Here is a 22,275-nt window from a genome sequence, read left to right on the forward strand (position 1 = left end):
TAACTGGTATAAGCTATTATTATTTTATTTATATAAATTATTTACACGGCATCACAGCATAGGCCAATACACTGAATAATTAAACTAGTTACAGGTATACAAATTACAAATACAAAATATATATAAAGTAAAATACAGATAGTCATATTAAGACAAATGCAAGTGGTGGAAAGCCTATCATCCTTCATCTCACAAAATCCCAGACACTCCTAGCACATATTCGCCCACCTCCACACAAACAAGTCGCACTCTGGTGCTGATGTCAGGAGTGCATTGAGCAGCGATAACGCGCGGAGGAGTGGCGAGTTTCTGTGCGATACTGTGCGCGCCGCCGGCACAGCCAATAGTGGACGCGTTCGCGGCCTCAACCAGACTCGAGGAATATCCGGGACGTACAACCTCAAGACTCCAGCTACCAGTTCCGGGCAGTCCGAGTCACCGCGCAATATGCGACAAGCCGTAGTCAGCAAGATGTTGTTGCGCCTTACCTATAACTAACAAATTTATGGACCATATATTGTCTCAAATAAAGAAATTTAATTTTATTTTAATTGTATACTCTACATACTTACCATCAGCAGTTTAATTTTAGTATAACATAGCTAGTGAATTAGTGATAGCATAGGGACTAGCAACATTTTAAACAGAAGTACACTTTCAGAGTAATTAAGATATAAATATCCCCGCGCGAAGGCCACATTTCCGTCGCAAGTTTCTCGCGGCGCGCCGTGGATATCTTTTGTTACCTTATAATTTCCTAGCTTTACGCCCCCTTAATTATTAATGCAATTATCTTTTTTTTCTGCTGTTAGTATAAATAATAAAATAAACATAAAAAAATTGTCAACTTATAGAGTAGAAATGCAGTAAAAAACGGGAAGGTAACAGTTACCAAGATTTTTAAACTGTAGAATATCCGTAGGAACACAAAGGCTAGAAATATGATATGATATTTGCGATAATAAATGATTACTTCGAAATAAATCGGTCGAGACGCTGGGAGCTAAAAGTGAGAAGTTTCTGCCATCTATCGGGATACTACCACTGTTACTATTTAAGTTTAACAAGTTTTTTGTCAAAATTTTCAATCCGTAAGGAATTATAGGAGGTGCAACGCGTATTGCTTGCCCTTAGAGTTGGTCAAAGACGCCTAGTCTTACTAAGATGGCATATAGTCGAGAAATTGGGACGGGTTCCGCCGTGGCGGGGTGGCCTAGGGGTTCAAGGCGTTAGCCCGGGTTGCTAAAGACGCCGGTTCGTATCCGGCCTTCACCACTGGAGGGCTTCGTTACTTTTTCTTTCCGACATCCGTTCCGTAGCGGTGTGCGGGAACTACTATGGCTAGACACCAAAATTGGTGTGGGCCGCATGTACTTGTAGCTACGCGACGAAATCGCGGAGTGACCCACGCCTGGTAGTACCTACCTGCCTAATGGAATATACATACAAAAAATTAATGAGAAACAAAAAACAAAACATTACTTTAAAAAACATTACTTTATACATAAACATACGAGTAATACTAGTTTATAAAACAAACTGCCTCTAAAACTACAACAGTGTCAAACACAATGAGAATATTTCTTACAAAATACTACTTTATTAAAATTTATTTAAATCCGCGCATGTTTTTTATCCCGTCTCGTCCCAGACTGTGCATAATTTCTGTTTCGGTAATTTTTTCGTCTAAATCAGGCTAGTAAATATTTCAGACGTACAAACTCCATGCAACACCGCGTTCTTCGCTTGCCTCATCATTATTGTGTCGTTTTTTTACTTTTTTGTTCATTTTGCTTTAGGAGTATAATATCTGTCACCTAGTTACTACTGTTTTATGACTTGTAAACGTAAAAAAGGCCACTGTAATAAGCACAAAAGTACAACCTAAAGTATCATATAAGCATTATAGGCACATTCTTATTGAAGGGTTTTTGTCTGCACTATTTTAATCTTGTTGTTTATTTAATAATAAATATTAGGTAAGGATGCCATAGAGAAGCTCTTCGAGAAGGTTAAAAATATGCTAACACTAGATGATGCCATTAAACAACAAATGCCTAAAATTCTTTATCATGCTTTCAATCTACTTGTTTCACTACATTTACAACTTGACGTTTTGAAATTATAAATAGCAGAAGGGTGACAGTTTTCATACGCAAATATCTAAAACTAGCGACCCGCCCCACGGGTTACACAAAACCTTAATAAAATATACACCTAAACCTTCCTCAAGAATCACTCTATTGATAGGTGAAAACCGCATGAAAATTCGTTCAGTAGTTTTTGAGTTTATCGCGAACATACATACACACAAACAGACAGACGCGGCGGGGGACTTAGTTTTATAAGGTGTAGTGAATGTAACAATAACAATCCGTAAAAGTTTGTGATACAAATTTGTATTGTGTTTTTATAATGAATAAACAAATTCTATTCTAGAATAAATTTAAACGTGGAAAAATTACTGCCTTGGGTGAGACCCACTTTTATACTTATTCTAAGCTTTTATATTTATTTTAAGCTTAATAGCATCGATCGCAGACGTTTCTGCTTGTTAAAAATTAAATTCTATTCTATTCTATTCTATAACAATTAACAATCATCATTTTTGCGGCATTGTATGTTTGTCAGTCTTCTTTATTTAGTAGATTCTGGTCTCAATTTACATACACTACACGTATTTTGATCCCACTTTACTTTATGGCTTGCATTTTAAGTAGCATGCTATTTCTTTTGCATTATGAAGTAAATGACGATGTGTTTGTTGGTTTTTGACTGTATTTTGCATCCATTTATATTGTTTACCTCATCGTACGTTTATTCATAGTTTAAAACATTTAATTTTATTTGACTAACGTCATGTTTTAATTTTTGTACTTATTTATTTTAAAACTCTTGCAAAGCAAATTGTAATTTTCGTAGTGTATATAAAATATAGATATTTATAACATTAATCAAAAATTATATGTAGGAAATGAAGTAAGGCAGAGGCCGACCTGAATGAGTACCATCGAAAAAGACCAAAAATGGCGACCGCGAAGAGGTATTATTATAAAATTTTTGTATTTTCAAATAAGCGAATTTTGTAAATTATTTTTGAGAATAAAGTAAATTTATATGAATTTCATGTTAACAATTTTTGTTTTGTACAATAAAGTGATTTACTACTACTACTACTAAAAATAAATGTATGTATTAAAGATTTTTATTAAATACAATAACTGCATAATAGAGTACCTATTAAATATATTAAAACCACTCACGTATTTTAAGTCAAAGATTGCTGGATGGAGCGAAACCTGTCTAGCAATCTTTGACTGAAAATACGTGAGTGACCCGTTTTATATTAAATAGGTTAATAACGGGTCACTCACGTATTTTAAGTCGAGGAGTGAGTGTGTCTCACGGAAGTTTTGTTATTAAAAGTGACCCGTTTTATTAATAGATTTAATATGTCTGTGTCTCACGGAAGATTTATTGTATTAATGAGTTATACTAGTAACAGTAGTGAGTAATACTAGTTCTAGTAACATTAGTACCTCCAAACTCCGGCTGCCGCCATAACTCAGGCGGATTACAGCACTGATCAATAGATCAGGGATTTGATCTAGAATTCTCGATCTAGTGATGTATCTAAATTTGTAGTGTTCAAAGAGATGTGGATTTTGGATAGGCAAACATGAAAAATGAAATATCATAATATAACATTTTCGTTTGGCTGATAATTATCACCGTAATTTTTTAACAATATATACTTAGTTGTTTCTGCTTGTATACATAAATGCTTGCGATGTTGCGAACCCCCAGGGATGAATGTATTTAACAAATATCAAAAAAAGTGATACGACAAAACAAATTTATAAACCTACTGTTAAATATTTGTTAAACTGTTCCTATTAGTAATGTGGACTGGTGTAGTTGTTGGCTTGACATCCTACACCAAGCCCAGGACAAACACTAAACTAAAGTCTATATATATATTGTATATACAGATGTCAATCACAATGAAAAAATCAACGATGATCAATGATGATGATAAACTAAAGTAGTAAAGTGAGATAGACATATATAGCTCAGCAGCAGCAGCTATAGTTAAGCAGGCTTGCAACGAACCTAAAGAGTTTATGGTATTATTGTAATATAATGTTTTATAAAAACATTATTAACATTGTTATAAATATTGTTAATATTTAATAGTTGATTAATACTAGCAAATGTCGTTAGTATTATCTTAGCATAGCTAAAACTGTTGGCTAAAACAAAACGCCACTAATATGAGGAATAACGAAACGCTAATGTCAAGAAGGACTGATTTCTAAAAATTAGAACGTTAAGAACGTTTTTGTAAAAATAACATTAAACATCTTGTTTTTCAGCTGATAAATATAGTTTTAATTTGTGATTCCATCTGTCGATATTACTATTGACACACAATTTCACGAGGATCGGTTAGAGGACAGCCGGACATTAAAAAAAATCACAAGTTGAAACAGATGTGCTTTGTTCACGTTTCGCGTTCGCTCGGCCAAAAATGGCCCCTGGTGATAGCATAACCTTGCTATTTTGTTAAACTTATGCATAATAATGTTGGGTTAAAACCCAATCATCATAATTATCTTATGATTAAGGTCAATAAGCCGACCAATCATTTCGCACTCAACCGTTTATCTGGCATCTCGTGTGTCAAATGACAATGATACGCCATTTTTAGGCTTGTGTAGTACCTACATGTACAGTCGCCATCAGATATATCGGAGCGGCTAAGGTGCTCACAAATATCTGAACACGCCTCTATTGTCAAGGCGTTAGAGTGCGTGTTCAGATATTTCGATCGTGTGGATAATGATGTGCTGCTTAGAAAACTTGATGAAATTGGTTTCTCTCCCAAGTTACTAATCTTTTTTGCCAACTATCTGCGCGATCGACAGCAATTCATCCGACATGGTTGTTTTGTCTCGACTCCTTACCATACCCGGTCTGGCGTCAGTCAAGGCTCCATCTTGGGGCCCTTGTTTTTCGGCATCATGATTAACGATCTCAAATCGGTTCTTCGGGCGGATCAATGTCTCTTGTATGCTGATGATCTGAAGCTGGTATATAGGATAGAGCAAAGAACTGATTGTGAGACGTTACAAGAGGACATCGACTTGGTGTTTCGGTGGAGTATGCACAATAAACTTCATTTTAACCCAGTCAAGTGTTGTGTGTGTACATTTAGCCGCTCTCATTCCGCTATATATGGGCATTATATACTGGGGTCAGAGCCGATAAATCGTGTCTTTTCCGTCAAGGATCTGGGCGTAGTGTTCGATGCACGGCTAACTTTTCACGAAGATATTATTTCTCTTGCCAAGAGTTCCTTTCAAAGGCTAGGTTTCGTAATCCGAAACCTCCACGATTTTCATGACCCGGGGGCTATAAAAATGGTTTACAATGGTCTAGTAAGGAGTAAGCTGGAGACTTCGTCGATCGTATGGAACCCCTACGAATCGACGTATGCTTTACTGCTTGAGAAGGTTCAGAAAGCGTTTTTAAGGTTCCTTTATAAAAAAATATTTGGATACTATCCGTACCTGTACCCGACAAAGTATCTTCTCGGCTCCCTCGGGTACAATTCCTTGGAGGTCAGGCGGAATTACCAACTCCTAGTCACGGCATGCCGAGCCTTGCGTGGTGAGTCGGACTGTCCCGAAATTGTCTCTGGTCTCGTGCGTCTGTTTATCCCGGACGTCCCGAGAATGGCCCTTAGACCACGACAACGCGATCTATTGGCCGTGCCGCCGGGGCGCACCGTATCGCGCAGGAACTCGCCGCTGCCCCGCGCCCTTTCACTGCTCAATGCGCTCCTGGCATCGACGCCTGAGTGCGACCTATTTGCGTGGCGATGGACGGCAGTGTATAATGAATGCCTGAGATTCTGTGAGGCGATGGATGCTAGGTGCTCAACTGTTCCAACATAATTTGTCTGTCTGTCTATTCTAATGTTATGTGATATTATTGTTGTTATAATTGTTGCTGTTTTATGTATTATTATTGCTGTTAGTTTTAAGTTTCGTGACGCATTGGTTCAACTGTAATGTCATGTAAACATTCTTATCAATAAAATAAAATAAATAAATAAATTGTGAACACCTTGGCCGCTCCGATATATCTGATGGTGACTGTACCTAAAGTCAAAAAGACACAATTCCCACCACTGTACTAGAGTTACTAGACCGAACTATTCCCTAATGATCCTGCACTTAGTACATTTTAGTACACAACATGCAAAAGGAAACGGGAGCGAGGTGTGAGAGCTGATAGAGGGGTGCATCCATGCATTTTCGAACAAACCCGATTTGGTTCAATTTTCATATTTTTAGCTTTTGTACATAATTAGTAACAAAATTTTAAAGTGCATTTTAGACCTATGTTCGTGATTATTTTCTACTAGCTTTTGCCCGCGACTTCGTCTGCGTGGTTAGTAATTTGGGTAGCTTGTTCTTTTTTATCCAAACTACATTTTATCGATTCCCCATACAAACTTCCATCCCCCTTTTCACCCCCTTAAATGATGATTTCTGGGATAAAAACTACCCTATGGCCTTCCCCGGGACTCAAACTATCTCTATACCAAATTTAAGTAAATTGGTTCAGCGGTTTAAGCGTGAAGAGGTAACAGACAGACAGACAGACACACTGGCATTTGTAATATTAGTATGGATGGAGCGAAAGTCAAAAACTCAGGATTCGAATCGATATAGTCTCTCAAGAAAGGTCTCAAGATTGCTAATTTTTATGGCAGCCGTATTGTGACCCAAAAAAGCGCTACCTATTAAAAAATTCCGTTTTCTGAACGTACTGCACCTTAAGAGATGATCTTCAAACTACCTATTGCATTGTTGTATAGTGACCAACTATCATTATTATTTACTAATTAGGGTTTACAATCTAACCAATCATTTCGCACTCAACCGTTTATCTGTTATCTCATCCCGAATGACAATGATACGCCATTTTTATTTTGTGTTTATTTTTATTTTAATAATTGGATGTATTGAAACCGTAAGTACATTTAACACCACGAAGAAATAGAAAACCGGCGAAGTGCGAGTCGGACTCGCGTTCTGAGGGTTCCGTACATTACAGAATTTAAACAATGTATTTTTTATGTGAAATACAAGTAAAATGTCTATAAAAAACCCGTAGGGGTCGGATCAAAAACTAAGTAATTAAGTCCGACTCACGCTTGACTGCACATTTCTAATAGGTTTTTCTGTAATCTATAGGTAAAGATCCATTTAGTGTATATTTTTCAAATTTTTAGACCCAGTAGTTTGGATGATAAAGTGGGGGAAATGGTAATTTTTTGCCTATTTTCTTGAATAACTTCTAAGCTGTTAATCCTAAAATTATTTTAAAAATATATTTTAAATCCTCACAATGAGCTCTTTTATTTGATATATAACACGATATAGTTTGAAAAACTATTCTTTATTATTGTCTCATTTACCCCCCAAAAGTGGCCCCTATGTTTAAAATTAATTTGTTTACGTTACATGTCCGTCTTTGGGTCACAAACTAACATATGTGTACCAAATTTCAACTTAATTGGTCCAGTAGTTTCGGAGAAAATAGGTTGTGACAGACGGACAGACAGACAGACAGACAGACGCACGAGTGATCCTATAAGGGTTCCGTTTTCTCCTTTTGAGGTACGGAACCCTAAAAATGTACTACCGTCCCCCACGTTAGTATAGTACATCTTTCTTATTTAAGCAGACTTAAGTTGTCTACTTTGTCTTATGTTTATAGTATTTTTACTTCATCTCGCGTCAAATGACGACAGAAAACTTTGTTTACGGACTACTTAAATATGGGTTCGGTCTTGAAAATCGGGGGCCCACTGACTATCAGTTCGCCGGGCAATATCGCCCTGTCAGTTGTTCGGAACTGTCAAATTTTTGTTCTAACTGACAGGCCGATATCGTCCGGCGGACTGGTAGTCAGTGGGCCCCTAATGCGTTTGTATATGGACTTATGAAGTAGCTGTTACGTAAAATGTTTGTGGACATTTTTTGGAAGATCTGTTCATTAGTTTATTTAGAAATGTAACAATAATTAATAAAAAATGATGGCATTCGACGCGATTCATTTCGATGTAACTATTAGTAAGGAAATTATGTCTTCTGTTGGTAATCCTAAAAAAATAAAAAACAAATTTCATCAAATTGCAGTAAAAACCAATCAATCCGAAGGTCGAGCGTTCAAATCCTGGCTCGTACCAATGACTTTTTTGGAACTTAAGTACGAAATATCATTAGATATTTACCAATAGCTTTTCGGTGAAGGAAAGCATCGTGAGGAAACCATACATCTGCGAAGAAATTCAAAATGTGATGTCCCTATCCGCATTGGGCTAGCGTGGGGACTATAGCCATGAGAGGAGGCCTGTGCCCAGCAGTGGGACGTATATAGGCTGAATTATTATATTATTATTCACAACGACGGGACTTAATCGCGTAAAATAAGTTTTAAACTTACCTTCGACGTTTCGAGGACGGCGTTGTCCCCGTGGTCTCGGAGAAGACTGGCTAAAATTGACATCAACATCTTCTAGGCGCGCAAGTTTTTCGAACTATCCGCACTTGGTCTTGCCTTGGACATCTCTAGTGCGCAAAACGTTCAAGTTAATAAACAAGACCAAGTGCGGGTAGTTCGAAAAACTCGCGCGCCTAGAAGATGTGGATGTCAACTTTGGCCAGTCTTCTCCGAGACCAAAGGGACAAGGGGACGTGGGAGGTAAATTTAAAACTTATTTTACGCGATTAAGTCCCGTCGTTGTGAATAATAATGAATACAAATAGTGAAAGTTTAAATCAGTGAATTATTATATAGGTACATTAACTATTTGCAGAAAAAATTCAAAATTAAGATCATATCTTCAACCGGCTGTGAGTCGAAGTCCAAGGAGAAGCTGGACCCGACGGCGGTGACCTACGAAACCAGAATCGTGACCTTAAACAAACATACACAAGCCATCCAATGTAACTTCACTGTGTTGCGCGTTATGGGACCTATTGTAGTGAGAATGATCATTATTTCACTATTCAAGTATTCAATATTAGCTTATGCCTGTGACTTCAACATTTGTGACGTTTAACCAAAAGGTACCACATTGTCGGTTGTTGATAAGGTTGATTTCAAATTGAAGGTACATGGAAATAGCGCCTTATTGACAACCGACAAATATACTGAGCACCTCAAGGTATCTTAAGATGCGAATTTGTACAAAACCCTCGGTGGGAGAGTCCGACTAACACTTGGCCGGTTTTTTTCTAAAACTACCTTGTTTTTCAGATCAGTTTAAAAGTTTTCCGCCTGAAGGGGTCACGCAAGAATGAGATATTCAAGATAGAGAAGGTGGATTGTCAAAACCCAGTCACATATCAGCTGATTAGAGTGATCAATGTGAAGCTGACGGACGATTGCAAAGTTATGCCAGTAAGTCTGTACACCTTAGTTTCCTAGTCCCCGGCAAGCTCGGTTCTCCATACAAACGTAGTTACGCTCTCATTTTAAAACGACTAGCTAGATTGCTCTGAAACTTTGTACTTACAATAAGATAAGGTATATGTAATTAAAATACAAGCTAATACTATTAGTGATTTTGTATGTAAAATTAGGAGGATAAAACCATAGAGTAACTTATACTAGAGCGGTACTGTCATAGTAAATTTTGTAACCCCAGTAAATTCACTGCCATCTGTCGACACACTTTAAAACTAAAAATGAAGATTTATAAAAATACGATAGAATGTATTGAAATATAGATAAATGATTGTTTTTATTTGCATTAATTATTTTTATGATTTTGACCCATGTTCTTTCACTGATATGCGTTAAAATTGTTAAATAACAAACGAAACCGTCAACGCCATCTATACGACTGTAGGCCAAAACTAGTAGCGCCCTCTGAACGAGAATCAAATTTTCTTGATTTTCGAGGCACGTTTTTTCCTTAGACTGTATCCATCTATTACGGAGTTATATCTATCTTTGATAAAACCAAACGGAGACGCCACGTCTGTAATTTTCTGTACAAAAAAGTCTGCCGATTTTTGCGGGGGAGGGGAACGTCAAACGTATACGTAACGTAAAAATAGACATGTCAGATAAACGTCAGTCCATACATTGTGTATGACCATAACATTGGCCGACTATTTTCGACAGAGGGGAACGCCTGTTAACCCCCGCCGCCGCCGTTTGCCGTTTGATTATTATATCCTCCTAGATGTAAAATCACTAATAATTAGTACCTATTAGCTTGTATTTTATTATTAAAAAAAGCATTTATTTCGGACTACAAAAATCCATGCATTGTGTAATAGGCCCCAGGTCAGTTTAGGGACCAGATGCGGAAACCGGAGGATACAATTTACATGTAGGTACACACACAGTGTTTTTATTATGGATGGTATAGAAAGGATGCCTATCTCTTATGGCAGAATTGTTGCAAAAGTGACCGCTTTCAGCTTTAAATAATAGTTCCTAATCTCTCCGGTGGCGCTAGTTAGGCTCTGGGACATGAGTATAACATGAACCATATAAGGCAACAAATAACCCGACCAAATTACGTAGGTTGTTTTTGGTAGTATTTCGGTGTATAGTGGCGCCGCCTAATTACTGTTTTTTGAAGGACACTTTTCATATATAGAGATTTGGCTCCTTTATACCTATACATATAGTCTCCATGGTTTTTATAACAATACTTTTCGCGGTTGATCCCATAGCAAAGAGGTCGTTCTAAATTACTAAAGAGGCGGTCCTTAAACTACGTCCAAAAGAGAGGTATGGGCACTGTGAATGACATCTCGCTTTGAGTGGTACATGGAGACTATATAAAGGAGCCAAATCTCTATGTATGAAAAGTGTCCATCAAAAAACAGTAATTAGGCGGCGCCACCATACACCGAAATACTACCAAAAACAACCTACGTAATTTGGTCGGGTTATTTGTTGCCTTATATGGCTTATGTCCCAGAGCCTAACTAGCGCCACCGGAGAGATTAGGAACTATTATTTAAAGTTGAAAGCGGTCACTTTTGCAACAATTCTGCCATAAGAGATGTGCATCCTTTCTATACCATCCATAGTGTGGTAGGGCTCAGGACAGCGGATGTCATTCCAGATCTAGAGCAGAGCCCAACTGGGGAAACCTTACAGAAAACCGCAGCCAAATAACACTAGACCCTACTCATAGTGTTGTTCCTGCCGATAAATAAGGTTGCCAGAGCTCAACGAGGGAGAGGAGTGTTAGGGTCGGCAACGCGCGTGTAATATCTCCGGTGTTGCAGGCGTCCATAGGCTACGGTAACTGCTTACCATCAGGCGGGCCGTATGCTTGATTGCCACCGACGTGGTATAAAAAAAAAGAGGTCGTTCAGAATGTACTTCAATAGTGTGTATTAAGGGTGGTAAGCAAGAATTTACGAACTAGTGTGAATTGAAGCCAGAATCCTAAGGCGAGGGCTTAAGACGAGTTCGTAATTCCTGTACCGAATTAAGCACACACAATGTTCTTAATTATATATGTTATTAATTAAAACTTCTGCATAATTTCGGACGTACCACCAACATTACAGCATTTTTATTATTTTCAGGGTAATTATGCAACTGAGAACATTAATCTTACGGACTTTTCCTGGGTTCTTGCAAAGGCCGTTGGTGAAACTGGAAGGTAAGTATGTGTACTTATACAATAAAATGCTATTAATTTCACACTCCATACAGTTTAAAATGTAGCACACTGCACTCATAAATCTTTGTATCAAATAAGGTAAAGGTTTGTAGAGAGGTCAAATCCCAAACACGCTAACAGTGACCATAGTACATCCTCTTCATAAAAAAGGAGAAAGGGATAATATGGATAATTATAGACCTATAGCACTCCTTTCTATATTTTCTAAAATCATAGAAAAGGTAATTTATAATAGATTGTATCAATATTTTGAAGCTCATAACTTGTTTGCAGAAAAGCAAAGAGGCTTTCGAAAAGTCAAATCCATTAATATGGCAATTTTCGATCTTTTACATAAAATTATGAGTGAAATGGATGAAAAGAGAACTGTCTGTGCTTTATACATGGACATGTCCAAAGCATTTGATTTTGTAGATCATAATATTCTATTAAATAAATTATACGACTATGGCATGCGCGGGAACGTTCACGATCTCATAAACTTATTTAACTGGACGAAATCAAATAATCAGAATCAACAAAATCTGTACTAAATCGAAAACGGAAATATGTGTTTCGTCGAAGCATAAAGAAATTAAATACGGAGTGCCTCAAGGTAGTGTACTAGGCCCATTACTTTTTCGAATATACATATATAAATGGTTTACCACAGATAATGATACTTTTCGCTGACGATAGCACGATTATATTTACTGGAAATGACCCGCTAGCTTTAGAAGTTACCATAAATAAAACTTTAGAGAACGTAATTGACTGTCTGAGTAAGAATAATTTGCGCATAAACTTAAACAAACCTAAAATTATGTGCTTCAAACAAAGAGTTAGATAGTTCGTGTGTTTTTATTTCAGTTGTTTATCGTACATACTACATATTGTGTTTCAGATACGACTTCCAGCTGTCTTTTTATTCCGAGAAAGGCCTGGCGTTATGCACCAGCGTAGTTGGCGACATTCAAGAGTTGAAAAATAATTAAATATTAATATTATAGATATATGGTGTCCCTAGCCATTGGACAAACCCGAAATGTACATATGCATTAGGGTATTTAGAACCAGTATACAAAGTATCATAACAACCGGTGTAGCGGTTACGAAGAAATTAACATACATACATATAATCACGCCTATTTCCCGGAGGGGTAGGCAGAGACCACGGATTTCCACTTGCTGCGATCCTGGCATACCTCTTTCGCTAACTAACAAATCAAGATAATTAGCCTATAATTTGACGTAATTTAACATTTGTTCCCGAAATTTGATTTAATTGTAATTTCACATTTCACTTGTAATTTGGCGTAATTGAATTGAATTTTATATAATTGTGTTATTTTATTTATTTATTAGGTAGGTTGACATTATTTGTATAGTTATTTTATCTCAATAATATTATTATCTTGTGAGCGTTTTGGGGTCACCTGTAAGCCCGCAACATTTTCAAAAAAAAAAAAACAAAACAAAAAAAACATACAACCGAATTGATAACCTCCTCCTTTTGAAATCTTGAAGTCGGTTAAAAACAAAACAAAACAAAGCCTGACCAGTAATATATGATCATTGTCAAGAGGGCGCTGTTATTCTCATGTATAGGGTGACAGTTCAGTATTATAGTATGAAAAAATTAGTTCCTGTGAAATTCCGCAACATGGCGCGTGATCATATATTCCTGGTCAGGCTTTAACAAATTACGATTTTTTACTCTGGAGCTGCTTGTATGTGTTCCTTCCTTCGAACCTTCTTCGAACTTTGTGATAGTTTTTTTTAACTTATTATAATAAGATTTTAACTTTTGACAATGTCATCATTGCCGAACCTTTTCTAACAAATTAACAAAAACACTGCTAATGATTAACCTTCTCGACGCCGTGTCAAACACTGTCAGCTGTCACTAGGACGTCACCGAAGTGTCAAAACTGAAATTGAACTTTATGCACATGCACGTAGGTCTATGTTGCTCTGTGGTCTGTGACGGATTAATCCGTCTTTGGCGTTAGACCTGCGGTGCCGATATATCCGTCGTTGGCGTCCAAAAGGTTAATACAGTATTTTTCTTTTTGTTGTCGATTATTGAAAATAACTTTAAAAAAAAAAATTTTTTTTTTCATCTTGTTCTAATTTAAAAAACCGGCCAAGTGCGAGCCGGACTCGCGTTCCAAGGGTTCCGTACATTAAAAAATTTAAACAATTTATTTTTTATGTGAAACGTGAGTGAAATGTCTTTAAAAAACCCGTAGGGGTCGGATCAAACACTAAGTAATTAAGTCCGACTCACGCTTGACTGCAATTTCTAATAGGTTTTCCTGTAATCTATAGGTAATGATCTATTTTGTGTGGTCATTTTTTGCCTATTTTCTTGAGTAACTTCTAAATTGTTTATCCTAAAATTATAAAAAACATATATTTGAGATTCTCAGAATGAGCTCTTTCATTTGATATATAACACGATATAGTTTGAAAAACTTTATTTTCAATTTTCTCATTTACCCCCCAAAAGTGGCCCCCTTGTTTAAAATTCATTTGTTTACGTTACATGTCCGTCTTTTGGTCACAAACTTACATATGTATACCAAATTTCAACTTAATTGGTCCAGTAGTTACGGAGAAAATAGGCTGTGACAGACGGATACAGACAGACAGACGTACGAGTGATCCTATAAGGGTTCCGTTTTTTCCTTTTGAGGTACGGAACCCTAAAAAATTAAGTACGTTAGAGAATTTCTGAGAAGTAACCATATGTGGGATTTCAGGGTTTGTCCAATGCCTATATGACACACTGCATGTATATATATACATAATAGATTAATGAACTTCGATTGATAGGTATTGTATGAGAATGATAAATAATTATTGTTATCAGGGATCGGATATTCGAATATATACTTATTATTAAAAATGTTGAGCACTTTTTTTCATTTGTAAGTTTGAAACAAGATAATTATTTCCAAATTACGTTGGTCAATAAGGATAAGTGTGGCTGAGGGGTAAATGTGGCTTGCCTTCACATTGGGGCTTGTTTACACATTTATTAAGAGTCCCCGGCAAGCTCTTCCGAATTTTACCTTTTTTTTTATACTACGTCGGTGGCAAACAAGCATACGGCCCGCCTGATGTTAAGAAGTCTCCGTAGCCTATGTACGCCTGCAACTCCAGAGGAGTTACATGCGCGTTGCCGACCCTAACACTCCTCTCCCTCGAGCTCTGGCAACCTTACTCACCGGCAGGAACACAACACTATGAGTAGGGTCTAGTGTTATTTGGCTGCGGTTTTCTGTAAGGTGGAGGTACTTCCCCAGTTGGGCTCTGCTCTAGATCTGGAATGACATCCGCTGTCCTGTGCCCTACCACAGAAAGCGAGATGTCATTCGCAGTACCCATACCTCTCTTTTGGACATAGTTTAAGGACATACCCGGGTCCGGACGTAGTTTATGGACATACCCGGGTCCATTACCTTCCCATACAAACGGAGTTTCGTTCTCATTTTAAAACTACGTGTTGAATTGTAATGAAACTTTGCACATACAATGATATGAGGTATATCTAGGTCTGTAATTGTATAATCTCGCTACGCTCGTGAATCTATTATAGAATCATTTGCTTGCACGGGACTCAAAATGAGCACTCGAAGTAATATCAACCTTTGCTCTCCTGTTGTACAAATAACGTCGATAAGACACTGATTTAAACTTTCACGATTTTTACTCATTATTATTTACAACGACGGGACTTAATCGCGTAAAATAAGTATTAAACCCACCTCCGACGTTTCGAGGACGGCGTTGTCCCCGTGGTCTCGGAGAAGACTGGCTAAAGTTGACATCAACATCTTCTAGGCGCGCGAGTTTTTCGAACTACCCGCACTTGGTCTTGTTTATTAACGTCGGAGGTGGGTTTAATACTTATTTTACGCGATTAAGTCCCGTCGTTGTAAATAATAACGTCGATAAGGTTGATTTCAAATTGAAGCTTTATGGAAATAGCGCCTTATTGACAACCGACAATAAGTACCCTTTTGGTTGAGAATGACACATTTTCTGACATGCGCTGAGTGGCCGAACTGACAGACCGATATCGTCCGGCGGACTGGCAATCAGTGAGCCCCTTTAAGCAAGTAAACAAACCAAGTACTCCATTAGTAAAGTCAGTAAGAAAGATCGTCTTGTAGAAAAGTCGGTGCACTCATTAGTCTGTAGAAACTCCGTTCCAAAAGTGTGTAAAAACTCCGTACCACTCATCTAACGCAGCGTACTAACACAGAATACATAATAGTACTAAGTACAGAAGATTCACTCCCTAACAAAATGCAAAGTACTACGCGCAAGGCGGCGCAAGCGCGTGCAGGCGTCCGTTCCATAGCGGTGTGCGGCAATTACTATGACAAAACCTCAAAATTGCGGCCGCAGGTACTTGTAGCGACGCGACGAAATCGCGAAGTGAGACACGCCTGGTACTACGTAGGCCGAGGTTTCTTAAAGTGGGGTTCACGGACCCCTTAGGGGTCCGTAGCATGTTTATAAGGAGTCCGCAGTAGGTCAGTTACTTACTGTAAGTAAACATACTTATTAGGAAATCTCTGTAGTAAACTTGACGAGACTTAAGTGTAATGAAACTTATAATAAAAGTGAATTTACAGTATAAATAAGACATTTAATATTTTTTTTGGTTTCCTAAAGTATTTTTTGACCAGGGTCCGTGGAATTGTTTAAATTGTGAACATGGTCCGTGACTGCAAAAAGTTTAAGAAACCCTGACGTAGGCGAACGCGAAGCGGCGCGGCGCGGAGCGGGGTGAATCAATCCTTTGATACCTATAGAAGTGTCCTACGTGGGCGATCTCGTTGCGAACGCGAACGCCGTGGGCCCGCCGCGCCGCGCCGCGCCGCGCCGCTTCTCGTTCTCCTACGCAAGACGCAGCGTAAGATACGCTGCGTAACACAGTAACCCAGTAATGATTCAGTGAGTTCAGGAGTTAATTCAAAACAAACGTGTGCCCAATTTTAGCAAAATTAATTAATATTTTCACAATGGCTGCCTTGAGTCATTTGTTACTTGTATAGAGGGCACTGTGACTGTGGACTTGGGAAATAGGTTTTTATAAACTGAAATAGATAAAATACTCTAAAGAAAAAGTGATCAAGTCCACCGGTAGCCGAGGCGGCAATCGAACCCGCGTCTTCATCAGCTCACGCGTCACTTTTTCTTTGCGCTAGCAACTGAAACGTTTGAAGTCGGTGCCAAGCCAAATAGTAATATATACTACTGGTTCTTTCTTTCTTATCAAACTACACCAGGGTTGGGTTGGCATTCGATTTGACGGGGTGTTGACGCTTTTAAAATTTGGCTTAGCATCGACTTCAAACGTTTCAGTTACTAGCGCATATAAAACGGGATAATATTTTATTTTATAATTTTCGAAGTATTTATTTTAAACATTAATTTTATTTTTCAATTTTTAGTTTAAAGTTTTTCTTATGAGTGATACATCATTCTGTATGACTCGGTCCTGTCTGGCCACACTGTCATTTCACTAAACATTTTTGCGCCGCTTCGGCTTCGGGTGCGTATCCATGTTCAAGGTCTGGATCTGAAGCGATCAAGATTTGAGGAGTTGGACCTCATGGAACCCATCATCAAAACTAGATATTTACAAATGTTCATTCAGAACTTACTGGCTAACAAACATAACGAAGAGGACAAAGTGCTAAAAGTGAAACATGTCATCATCAGCAGTTCCATTTCAACAAATGGCACTGTTTTGGATGAAAATGCTTGGTTTGTTGATGAAAATACTTACTAAAATCGCTATATATATGTATGCCTATAAGATTTGAGGAGTTCCTTAGATTCCTCACGGATCCCATCAGAACTGGGGTTCGACAAAAACAGCACCAACTTGCGATTTAAAAAAAAACCAAAGGTTCAGAAATGACGGTTCTGAGGTACAAAAAAAAATGGTCGAATTGATAACCTCCTGCTTTGAAGTCTGTTAAAAATAATATTTATCCAAAATGGAGTTAATTATAATACCGGTTTCTTTGAGAGTTACTTAATTTATGCTCAGGAATGGCACGTCTATGCGGGACAACAACGCCGCACTATATTTTTCTACCCTAACTCCACAGTTATCGTGTTTTACAAGCATGAAGCACTGGAGCAAGCAAAGACAAATTACTTATTTCTTTCCCCCTATTTATTTATTACGTCTTCCTTCTGCTTTCGTTATTTTTTGTTTATAAGTGTCATTTGTTTATTTCGCTAAATTATGTAAGTACCTACTGTGTTTTGAGCTTTGTTAATTTAGACCCAATTTTAACCAGCACTTCTTGACGGATATCAAAATTAATGTTCGGAATTCTGATATAAAATAATATGTATAGTGTGTGCGTGTAAATTCTCTAAATTCCTAAATAATAATCACAGTTTAGTCACGTCTTTACATTGAAATGTTGATATAATCATCACAGGCCTTTGCGTCTATTGCAGACGATTTATGCATTGCTGTTTAGACAACGGGTTTGGTGACTGTGGAGGCCGATGCGTGAGCGGCACGACCTTCCACTTATTTGAGCAGAGAAAGCTCATGCCACCTGAGGTTCCAGTCCCGGTTTGCTTTCTGCGACACCTGCTATCTAACGCATTAAACCAGGCTTGGTCGCATAGCCTTCTCCCCTCCACAACACGCTTGCGCCATCCATCACGGTCGTCAGTTAAGGTTTCCCAAGCTTGGTGGTCGATTTCGATTGCTGACATGTCTCGCTTGACACAGTCTTTAAAGCGCAGCATCGGTCTTCCAACGTTCCTTTTACCATACGCAACTGCACCAAGCAAGACACGTCGAGGTATTCTAAAGGGTTCCATCCGATATAATCAACTATTAGAAATTAGGTAGAGCCATTTGTTTTCATATTAAGGTCCCTCCACACTCATGCGCGAATCACCGCGAAGCCGCGAACGCGAGTCTGGAGCCTAGTTCGCTAAACAGCGAACATTTCATCCATTAGCATTGAGGGCTAACGCGTATGAATTCGCCGCTAGGGGCGCTATTGTAGATGGTGGTCTTTTCCATAGTTCGAAATGTCAAATGTCACTTGTCACTTCAATGACTGACAGCTTTTCTATAGTCTTTTGGACCACCATCAACAGAGGCGCCAACTGGTGAGCAAAAAAACGATAGCCCTCTTTCTATCCGTCTAAAAATGGCTGAATCTCAAAAAGTTCCCTTTATTCCATTACTAAAGGTACCTATTACAAATATTTAATTCAAGTGCCTAAAGTGCTCAATAGAGAACCTTTAAGGAAGGACTATAATTAAATTGATTTATATAGGGACCCTTTTTATTGGTAGCTTTTAGTTTAAGAGCCACCCCACACTAGCGTCGGCCGGCGTCTCTCTCTATTGCTGCTCGGCGCAACCAGTGAGGAGACACTGACACTACTCCTTTGGGGCAAATTCGGCTTCGTTCGGCTCAGCATTGCTCCGAGCAATTATTAGGATTGGCACTGTTGGCACAACTTGACGTCCCTTTGAAAGAAAGAAAAAGTATTTATTAGCACAACATAACATAAAACTAAAAATAATTACACAGAATGAAGTTCCGCTAGCATGTACGACCACAGATAAAAAAACCGGCCAAGTGCGAGTCGGACTCGCGCACGAAGGGTTCCGTACCATTACGAAAAAAAGCAGCAAAAAAATCACGTTTGTTGTATGGGAGCCAAATTTAAATATTTATATTATTCTGTTTTTAGTATTTGTTGTTATAGCGGCAACAGAAATACATCATCTGTGAAATTTTCAACTGTCTAGCTATCACGGTTCATGAGATACAGCCTGGTGACAGACAGACAGACGGACGGACAGACGGACAGCGGAGTCTTAGTAATAGGGTCCCGTTTTTACCCTTTGGGTATGGAACCCTAATAATGACCTCTGAATTTTGACAACCCTAAATAGCCGAAAGCAAGGGCCTGACTATGGATGGTATAGAAAGGATCGCAATCTCTTATGGCAGAATTGTTGTAAAAGTGACCGCGTTAAGCTATAAATAATAGTTCCTAATCTCTCCGGTGGCGCTAGTTAGGCTCTGGGACATGAGTATAACATGAACCATATAAGGCAACAAATAACCAGACCAAATTACGTAGGTTGTTTTTGGTAGTATTTCGGTGTATGGTGGCGCCGCCTAATTACTGTTTTTTGATGGACACTTTTCATACATAGAGATTTGGCTCCTTTATACAGTCTCCATGGGCCTGACACTCTTTGATAGAGAAAGATAGTCTTATTGCATTTTCTATAAGAGGAAAGAGACAGTAGTGCCATGGTTTGTCCTTATCACCGACCGGGTTTTTTTTCATGGTCGGGTTATGGCAGCATAGGTAGGAGGCGATGGCGAAATACCGAAATTTATAAGAGTGAAAGAGAAAAAGGATTATGCTGCCATACATTAACCTGTCAATACATGAATAATGCATAATATAATTATTTTATGCATAATGAAATTTAGAATAGCATTGTAATATCATTACTATGACGTGTAAATTTTTAATTTATAAAAATTTACACGTCACAATTTTTTATTTTTTGTGGCGATATTTGGCCACTGGGCGAAATCGCACGCGCCACGTGCAGATTTTAAAAAGTAATTTTTTTAAAATATGTTTAGTTTAAGTTAGTTTTAAGTTTAACATTAATTTAATTGTTTTAATTTTAATTCAAATAATATGTAATTCTATGGATGTAATTAATCCGAAATAAAGCTTTTTAATTTTTAATTTTTTTTTAATTAATAAATGATTGAAATAAAACTATGAAAACGGATTATATCGCGTATATTGAATTTATAATACATCCCGACAACACAGTTTGTTGCCGGTCCCATATTGGGATACCCTCCTACAATTTAGGAGGGAATTAAATCTTCTCGGGTCCGTGGTGTAGGGTTGGAGCCGGCATAGTTTTTTTTTTTTTTTATCGCGTATATATATATATCTTTACTTGAAAAATAATTATAGTGTATAACTAGCCTTATGAACCGATTTTGCATGTACAACCAGCCTTAAAGTTTGTAGTCTATGATTGTTCATTATTTTAGTATGTGGGTATTTTTGCATTTTGTAATTTTTCCTCAGTCACCCGTTGACCACGAACGCTGTAAAGAGTTCGAAACGTCGGGATGTATTATAAATTCAATATACGCGATATAATCCGTTTTCATAGTTTTATTTCATGAGTAACTATCGCGGTAACCGAAGATAATAAATGATTGTTTTGTATTGTATTGAATATGTCTTTCTCTTACCTCTGGTCGCTCGGTTTCATGTCTATAACTACTATACTATGTCTATGGCCGAAAGGGATAATACTATACATCGCTGTCAAACTTCGGGTTTGTAGGAAGTGTCCTTCTGTACGGTAGTGCTATTATTTATTCTGTGACGCTGACGCAACGTTGGCGCAACTGCGCAGCGACGCCATTTTCCATAGCGCTTAGACGCCGACGCTATTTGTAACGTTTTCAAGCAAAAGGTACCACATTGTCGCTTACCATAAGGACGAAATTGGATTGTATCTATACAAATAACCTAGAGCGTCCTTATGGCAAGCGACAATGTGGTACCTTTTGATTGAAAACGGCACATGCGGATGCGGTTGTCTTCTTGATTAGCTTCATGTGTCAATTAACTTTGGTTTTATTTGTGTTAAGAAAAACAAATGGAACAAGGACATATGTCAATCACTTAAATTGAAATACCTACTTTTATTTAGGTACCTAGAGTTAGACCAAGAAAAGTCTGCAGAGATTTTGACAGCCCACGCAGTCTTCTTCTTTTAAAATTATGGCTTCAGCCCAGTGGGACTATTTCGCCAGTATCAAAGTATTAAGAGGTTTAAAAACGACAAAAATTGTACGGTTGTACAAGACAGTGTACGGTGATTTGTTAGCTCTTGTAAATCGATAGCTAGACTTTACAAGAAGCACGTGGACTACCGGCCGTTGACTCCAAGATGGTGGTTAAACGCGCTTCAAAATTAATTCTCCATTCACTGCACACTACCACATTAGTTTACTGTATAATAAGCTATCGATATTACACTTTAAACAATATTAATGAGCAAAAAACAAAGTAATTAATCACGATGCTAACTATCAAGATGGCGCTCGAACCGGAAGCCAGCCCACGCAGTGCCAGGTGTTATTTATACGTCATAATTTTATTTCATCGAAGTTTGAAGTTTAAAATCTCTCTCTTGACTTTTCTTAGTTTGACTATGTTTTTTTTTTTTATAAAATGGAAAACTGACTTGGGAGAACTGTGGTACTTTTAATAAAACAAAAATATTGTAGGTATACTATCTTATTATTTAATCTCAAATAAATAAAATAAACTTAATCTAACTTACAAACTAACATACAACCATTGTAAAAAGTAGGTATACATGATAATCACAAATCATAATAAAATAATATTGTTTTGTTTATTAAGATCTACTTTATAAACTTAAATAAATGTCATATAATAAGAAAAAGTGACCAAGG

General features: G+C 37.7%; 1 protein-coding gene across 1 annotated transcript in view; it reads right to left on the reverse strand.

Moving 5' to 3' along the window:
• Positions 1-22,275, reverse strand: part of LOC134751787 (spherulin-2A-like) — a 500,532-nt gene that overhangs the window by 160,362 nt on the left and 317,895 nt on the right. The window lies entirely within an intron of this gene.

The sequence above is a fragment of the Cydia strobilella genome, chromosome 23 (genome assembly GCF_947568885.1).
Source record: "Cydia strobilella chromosome 23, ilCydStro3.1, whole genome shotgun sequence".
Taxonomy (NCBI): domain Eukaryota; kingdom Metazoa; phylum Arthropoda; class Insecta; order Lepidoptera; family Tortricidae; genus Cydia; species Cydia strobilella.